This window comes from Bidens hawaiensis, unplaced genomic scaffold (assembly GCF_021521415.1).
Source record: "Bidens hawaiensis isolate Kalapana, Puna unplaced genomic scaffold, B.hawaiensis_p1.1 tig00101183_1, whole genome shotgun sequence".
NCBI classification, from domain to species: domain Eukaryota; kingdom Viridiplantae; phylum Streptophyta; class Magnoliopsida; order Asterales; family Asteraceae; genus Bidens; species Bidens hawaiensis.
This window is the reverse complement of record NW_027504700.1, coordinates 3,169-11,233: the sequence shown is the minus strand read 5'-3', so window position 1 is coordinate 11,233 and position 8,065 is coordinate 3,169. Positions and strand designations below refer to the sequence as shown.

General features: G+C 38.0%; 1 pseudogene; it reads right to left on the bottom strand.

The window, feature by feature from the left end:
* Nucleotides 1–5,647: 5,647 nt before the first annotated feature.
* LOC143608151 (expansin-A7 pseudogene) lies at nt 5,648–7,038 on the bottom strand (annotated as a pseudogene).
* Nucleotides 7,039–8,065: the final 1,027 nt, after the last annotated feature.

The following is an 8,065-nucleotide window of genomic DNA, read 5'->3' as shown; positions in this document are numbered from 1 at the left end:
ATCACGTGAGTCGCATGTGAGGGTACTTTTGTCCTTTCTTATATCTCTGCAACTAAGCCTCTGTATCACTCTTCCCCCTCTTTTCCATCAGTGTGTCCTTCAATCGATTCAATTCTCCGGCGACGCGACTCAATTAGGGCTTCAATCAGGGCTTCAATTAGGGCTCGTGTCCGACGCGACTCAATTAGGGCTTCAATCAATTAGGGCTCGATGCGAAATTCAAATACCAGGGCTCAATTGATGATGGCTTACTGTGTTTGTGGCAAGGTAGCAGTTGTTCGAACTTCATGGACTGATAGAAATCCAGGTCGTCGGTTTTTCTCTTGTCCGGACATGGTAAGTGTGTAATTCGATTTAAGTTCCAGTCAATTGTTTATACTTCATGTTTCTCCTCTTTTCCAGACATCGGATTGCCCCTTTCTTGGATGGCGTGACCCACCAATGTGTGAACGGGCATTGGAGATTATCCCGGGCTTATTGAAGTCGAAAAACAAGGTTGAACAAAGTTTAGAGAGTTATAAAGAACAAGCAAGGAAGATGAAGAACAGATTGGTCATTAGTTGGATCATTTTCATTGCAATTGTAATTGCAATGAAAATGTAACTAGTTGACTGAATTTGAAGTTGTTGACTATTTGTATTTTGACTTTATTAGTTAATTTAGGACTTTATGCAGTTTAAGTATTATGTATTTTGACTTTATTTTGGATGTAATTTTGGATCCCTTTTAAGCAATGTATCATCAGTTTATTTTGAATCTTTGGTTAGTTTATTTTGGACTTTTGGATGGATTGAATACACAATCTGCACATTGTGCACTATCTACACATGATGCACAATCTGCACATTGTGCACTATCTACACATTATGCACAATCTACACATTATGCAGAATCTGCACATTATGCACAATCTGCACATCATACACAATCTGCACATCCATCTATCTGCACATCATGCACAATCTGCAATCTGCACATCCATCTATCTGCACATCATGCACAATCTGCACATTGTGCACTATCTATCTACACATCCATCTATCTGCACATTGTGCACTATCTATCTAGCACATTGTGCACTATCTATCTACACATCCATCTATCTGCACATTGTGCACTATCTATCTACACATCCATCTATCTGCACATCATGCACAATCTGCAAATAAGTAAAAACTGCCAAACCATTACATGAAAAACTTAATACATCCATAACAACTTAATACATCCATACAAGTGTTTGAAAAACTTAAAATAAGTCCAGACAACAACTTAATACATCCATACCATGAAAAACTTCAAAAAAAGTCTAACAACTTAATCTGCAAAAACAGTCATAAAAATATCCATACCATAAAGTCATAAAAACTACAAAAACAGTCAAACAGTAGGCACATTAATCTGCAAAATTTTTCATGCATGATCTCTTGTTGTGACCCTTTTGACCACATGTCCCACAAGTGTTTGATCCTTTTGGCTTTGTCTTTCTCACTGCCTTCACTTTCTGGCCTTCACCCTCCACAGCCTTTCCCTTGCCCTTTGCATCAACCTTTGACTTTTTCCTTGAACCACCATCTTCCCTTTCCACTGCTGACTTTTTCCTTGATTTCTTTGGCCTTCCAGTTTGCTTTTTTAATTTAGGAGCTGTGATCTGGATTGGGACTTGTGATGTGGGCCACATACTCATACCATTGATGGGATACACCTTGTAGCTATACACTGCCTTCCACCTATCCATTGTGTAAATTGGTTTGACAAATGTTTCTGGCCTGCCAACAGATCTGTCATGTGCACCCTTCAACCAAATACATGCCACCACATGTCTACAAGGTATCCCAGTTATCTCCCATCTCCTACATGCACATGTACTTGTGCTCATGTTCACTACACACTGATCACCATATGGACCTGTTACCTGATAATGATCCTCACCGTTCCAATGCACAGAGTACCTATCATCCAAATATGTAAACCATTCACATCATTTACAAGACAAGTAAATATTCACATACAACTCACCTGCTTGCTTCCTTCTTCACTGACTCCATAATTTGTGTAGCATATGGTGTTAGTAACCCTGATGACCTATCAATTACCTTCAACACAGTAACAATCTTCCTCATCACATATTCTCTGATGTATTCCAGCAATGTGATAATAGGCTTGTCCCTTCCATCTACCAGCTTTGAATTGAAACATTCACACATGTTGTTGGTCAACACATCAGACATTGCTCTACCTATTATAACAAAACACAAAAGATAAAGGACAAAACTTGAAAGTTATGAGAGAATAAAGGATACAAAATTAAAAACTTACCAGAGAAGTGTGACCTTGACCATGTTTCTGGTGGGATCTTAGATACCCAAAGATGACACCTTTTGTTCAAGTTTTTTAGGTTGTTCATCTCTCTCTCATATTGTGTAGGTGATGTACATCTAGCCAGCTTCCAAAGAGCATCCCTTAAAAGCTTTCCTTTGAAGAGTGTTCTTAGGTTATCTTCAATGTGCCTCACACAAAACCTATGCTCTGCAGAAGGAAACAACTTATCTACAGCCTGTATAAGACCCTTTTGCCTGTCACTCATAAAGGTAAACTTGGATCTGTTGTTTATATCCAAGTCATCACCAAGGCATTCCAAGAACCATTCCCAAGAGTTCAATGTTTCAGCTTCAACTACAGCATATGCAACAGGGTAGTATCCATTGTTTGGATCTAGAGCAACTGCTGTTAAAAGTTGACCAGGCCAAGCACTTTTAAGGAAAGCCCCATCCAGTCCCAACAGATCCCTACCTATTGCTTTGAACCCCTTTTTCAAAGACCCCAAACAGATGAATATCCTCTTGAATTGTCTTGTCTCAGATGTTGGATCTGAGCATTCTTCTAATTCAAGCTTCACTGTTGTATCTGGATTAGTCCTCTTCAACTCTTCAATATAATCCCTCAATAACCCATATTGGCCTTTGAAATTTCCAATTATATGTTCCCTGGCCAACATCTTTGCCCTATAAGCTTTCATCTCAGACACACCAACTTCAAACCTCCTTTGAAACCTTTCTTTGATGGATTTAACTTTCAGCTTTGGGTCATCTTGAAGATCAGTAACCAAATGGTTTGAGAGGAACCCGGCTGTGCAAGCATAAATTTCCCTAGATTGAAGGCATTTATGTTCATTTATCAACCTTGTAATTTTCCATGAAGCTGTTCTCTTTTGGTATGACAACAACAGTAACCAAGGGCATCTAATAGCAAGTGGGTCTTTCCTTTTTCCCCTACCCCCAATACTTTTCTGGACTGGTCCCTCATCTTTATTAGCACTGCTAGATCCACCCCCCTGCACTTCCATATCTCCTTCACACACAGCCCTGACCCTTACCAAATCATCTTTTCTTATCCTAATTTGTCTTCTTGTTTCAACTGCATGTGCCTTGATCATATCCTTCACCTCTGCTTTTGTACCAAAAACTTGTCCCACATGGAAAAGATAATCCATGTCCCCCTCATTTCTTTGTTTCTCATTATACATCCTATCATTATCCAACATCACATCATCCGTTTCTATGTCCAAAACACAATTTGCATCCTGCTGTTCAACTTCAAAATCAGTATGCAGTCTGAAATCCCTCATATCTACATCTACATCATGTATTTCACCATCTTCATAGTTGAAGTCACTATCTGAATCACTTTCTGAATCTTCATCACCATCCCTAGTTTTCTTAACATTTTTAGATTTCTTTTTGTTCTTAGATTTCTTCACATTCTTTGGTTTCTTAACTGGACAACCCTCTAGATGTTCATCATCATCAGAACTCTCATCTCTCATTTCATAGTTAGAATCCCTACTATCATCAGTTCCACTTTCATCTGAACTTGAAGACTCATCTCCACTTTCTTCATCTGAAATTGAAGAATCTTCACTATCTTCATCCCCACCTCCATCCCCACCTCCATCCCCACCTCCATTGTAATCCATATCCACCTCATTTGTAGGCTGCACACCATATCCACCTCCATCCCCACCTCCATCCCCACCTCCATTGTAATCCATATCCACCTCATTTGTAGGCTGCACACCATATCCACCTCCATCCCCACCTCCATCTACATCACCATTGTAATCAATCTCCACCTCATTTGTAGGTTGCACACCAAAAGCATCCTCTCCAAACATAGGGTCAAATTCTGGATCCTCATGACATATATCAATCTGGTCTTGTTGTTCAACAACACCAACATTATTCTCTTCTTGAACATTCACATTTGCATCCTGTTTGTCTTGTTCCACAACTACCTCATTTGTGCTATCTTGCCATTCCAACAACAACATTTTCTTAACTGAGTTTGCTTTATCTAGTACGACCTCGCTTGCAAGAAACTCCTCATTTGTTATCTCTCCAATGGTAAACTTTGAGGTTGAGCAGAAGTATGTGTGTACAGAGGTGAACTCATGCTCAACATACACATTCATTAACTGATTAAAAGCTCCAATATACTTAGCAAATCCCCTAACATCATCATCACTTCCCAAAGCTCTAAGCCCCCAATCCAAATCTGAACCCGGTACTACATAATGGTAGAATCTAACCTTATCTGTAGGATAGGATAATTCAAGCAAGATTCGATCAAGCTCGTGAACTGAAAACTTGTCAATATCTAGCATGTCAACATAATGGACAACGGCTCTCTTATAAACCCGTCCTGGAAATTTAGTGAAACTGCCACCATGGTGCATCTTGATCGTGAACAAATGTGGATTATTTACTATACAAACAAGATTAAACAGCTGTTAGTTAAATAAACCCAATTATAAACCCTAAAGTTTTAACTTACCATAAAACGCATCAGCATTTGATTGTTCATCAGCTTCACGAATGTAGAATGGAGGATGAGGAGGATCATCCATCTTACGTGTTTAAGTTCTGAGAATGATGTGCAATTGATTGAAGCCCTAATTGATTAGTCGCGTCGGACACACGAGGGTTTAAGGTTTCTGATCGCCGGGAATTGATTCGATCGACAGGGAGGGGGAAGAGTGATACAGAGGCTTAGTTGCGGAGATATAAGAAAGGACAAAAATGCCCTCACATGCGTCTCACGTGAGGGCATTTAACTGACTTTTTCTAACCCAGTTAGCGTAAAGGACAAAACTTGTAGGAAAAAAAAGTTTAAAGGACACCGCCTGCAAGTAAAGGACACGAACCGTAATTTGGCTTTTTTTAAAGGACAAAATTTGTAATTGGGCCTAAAACAAATGTAAAGAACATTACGAAGTTTGTAAAGTTATTTGGTTGAATAAAAAAACCTAATTAATATTGTACACTATAAGGATTAAATCATTAACCACTAAATTCACATCCAAACTATCTTACCACCTACCAAAATGGAAATGCATAGTTAAGATCTTAGTGGCTTGTTTAGTCAATATGAACGACAAAAAAAATTTATAAATGAAAACTGAAAATATTTTTTTGGCATTTTGTTAAGTTTAACCGGTCAAATATTTCACCTTTTGTGGACTAAAACTACCATTAGATTGTGTGCTTATCATCACAAAGAACTACCTTAGTTCATACCAAAAACCAAAGACTACATTTACTTGAATACAAATTAAAGAGAGCTCGAGAAGGTAAAATGAACCAAAACAAGGTTTTCTCATTCTCAAATAATTTCTTACATATCAAAGCCAATAACGTAAACGATACAACAAACTTAAGTGGCAAGAAGATCGTGTCAATCACAATTCTCTGTCGATTAATTAATGAAAGTTACAATTTGCTTCGTAAGTTAACCCAAGGTTCCAGTTAGCTGGAGCGACATTGTAAGCCGTTATGGTCTGTTTGGTTGTGTATGAGGTTAGCCTAAACGACAAAGCTTGACCTTTAAGGGTTGCGAAAGCTTGATACGAGGCTCCCCAGTTATGGCTCATGCTTATCCAAGCCGTCTTGGTTCCTTTGACCCACATGCTTTTGATGTCACCCACGCCACCAACGTTCATCACATACACTAGTAGCCAGTAGCCATTTCCTTGGAATGAAAATCTTAGGCCACCTTTCTTCACGCATGGTACCCTATGATAAATGAAATGTTAGATCAATTGTAGTAGGGGTCGTTTTGAGGTTTTTCTGTAAGGCTTAAGCTTGGCTCGTGAGCAGTTTTTCAAGTTCAGCTTGTTTATTATTTGTTAACTAATTTATTTACATTTACAGTTTGGTTTTTATATAATTTAAGTGTAACTTAAATATATAGTAATATATATTAGTTAGTAATTTTTATCGTACTTATATATTTAACAAAAATGATTTAAATTAAATAAAGTGTATTTATTAGGCTCGCAAGTCAGTTCAAGCTTAATAAATGAAGCTAAAACTCAGGCTTAATTATTTATTAAATAAGCTTATTTCATACTCGAGCTCGTTTAAGAAGATACCTGCGGTACATGACTGGGACAATGCCTGCTTTCCACTGGGCTATTTGCATGAATGCGGGTTTGGCCATGTCAAAATGAGTTCGGGGCGGGTTGCACCAACCACCATTGTTGGAATCTTGTGACCAGTTTGGGGGGCAAAGGTTGGTGGCAGTGATGGTGGCAACGCCTGTTAAGCACCATGGAGATTGGACACACTTGATTTCGTAACATTGCCCGCAAGCATACCCGTTGCTAAAGATTGTCGAGCTCAATGCGGCTGTGTTCGTGCCATATCCGTTTGTTACCAAGTTTCCGTACCCACACGCGCCTCCTGTTATAACCCAAAAACCGTCACAAAAGTTATAATTTTATAAAAATTGATGACTATATGTCACGCACGAAAAATAAAATTAAGTTATAAGGAAATTAGTACCCGCGGTTGAAGATGCCGACTCATCTCCATAAAATGTGGCATGAGCAAGAGTCCATGCGCTCGGGTGATATACGGCGGGTGCCCGAGGGACAGAACGTGTCCTAGGGACAGAATATGCGGCTTGGACCAAATGCAAACCGTACGAGGCGAATATCGCGATGATAACCAAGAGGCATGGAGTATGAATTGAAGCCATTGTTTTACGCTTATTGCATATTGAGTTTAAAAACGTTAAAAAGAGAGATTTATAGGAGCTAAAACAATGCTAGATAAGAGTGGGTTTGTGACCCTCACGAAGAGTTGTGATTTGTAAGTCAACTTTGACTGGTTTATTTTTATTAAAAAATGTTTAGGACTTGTACATATGTACGCCTTACGGGTTTGTACTAAATGAAATTTAGTAACAACGTGCGAGCAGGTTTTTCTGTTATAAGCATGGGTTTTAGGGCGGCAATATAGTTTGCCACAATTCGCTAATGTTAATTTTAAATAGCATTCTTTTAAGTTATAATAGCCCGACTAGTTATTCATTCAACTGTCTTGCTGTACTATTCAGTCTTGAATAAACAAATATGGAACCTGAAATAAATGATGGCTAGTAAATAAGAATTTAAAAGAGAATAATGTAAAAAAACAAAAATTCGGTTTGATATATAGTCAATTAGGTTTGTAAGTTAAGCTGGCCGGGCCTAGAGATGGCAAACGAACCCGAACATAACGGACAATAGCCAATAATTGACTATGGCTGTTATTTGCCAATAACCAATAATTGAGATTACTTAAATCCAATTTCTTTTACAAAATGGTTTAAGCTGTTAACCAATTTTAAGAGTATTTTTTTTCTCATTCATACTTGGATTTTATATATGAAAAATGTTAAAATTTAGAGTTAGATGTTTTTAAGAGATGAGAAAACAAAAAAAAACTGAAAAAGTATCAAATATAAAAATTATCATTTGAGCTTTGATTGTTGTTTAAGTTGTTACTAAATCACTAACTTCTACTCATTCTTGCAAACAACATTAAAAATGGTGACATAAAACACGACACGGTTTTAAGTGTGTCCGGAGTAACACAATAAATATATGAGGCAGGTTTGTGTTCAGCTGTTTAATCCACCAACCCGACAAGATTGATACCTTATAAGACCGATTCAAAAGTATTTAATCGAACTAGTTGTGTTGGTGGTTCTTGTCCACTTTTTAGAACATCGGTAATATGTT